Below are 273 nucleotides of genomic sequence, written 5' to 3' on the forward strand. Positions count from 1 at the left end.
GAGCGAGGCCCGGCGCTGATTGGTGTTTAGGACGTTCCTAGCGGGGCAAGGAACGGAGGTGGGCGGGGCCTTCCCGCACATTTTTAAAATTGCCAGCATTTTTTTAAAATTATAATTTTAAATAGATGCTGAGAATGTATATTTTGGAGTCAACAAATTCTATGATTGCTTGATTTTACTTTGATACTTTGTCAGTGAATACACTTTAATTGCAAAAGTATTCAAATGGAGTTAGTTGTGTTGGAACTCAAATCACAATCCTCCCAAATATGG

Source organism: Carlito syrichta, unplaced genomic scaffold (genome assembly GCF_000164805.1).
Source record: "Carlito syrichta isolate Samal-C Ts95f unplaced genomic scaffold, Tarsius_syrichta-2.0.1 Scaffold143124, whole genome shotgun sequence".
NCBI classification, from domain to species: domain Eukaryota; kingdom Metazoa; phylum Chordata; class Mammalia; order Primates; family Tarsiidae; genus Carlito; species Carlito syrichta.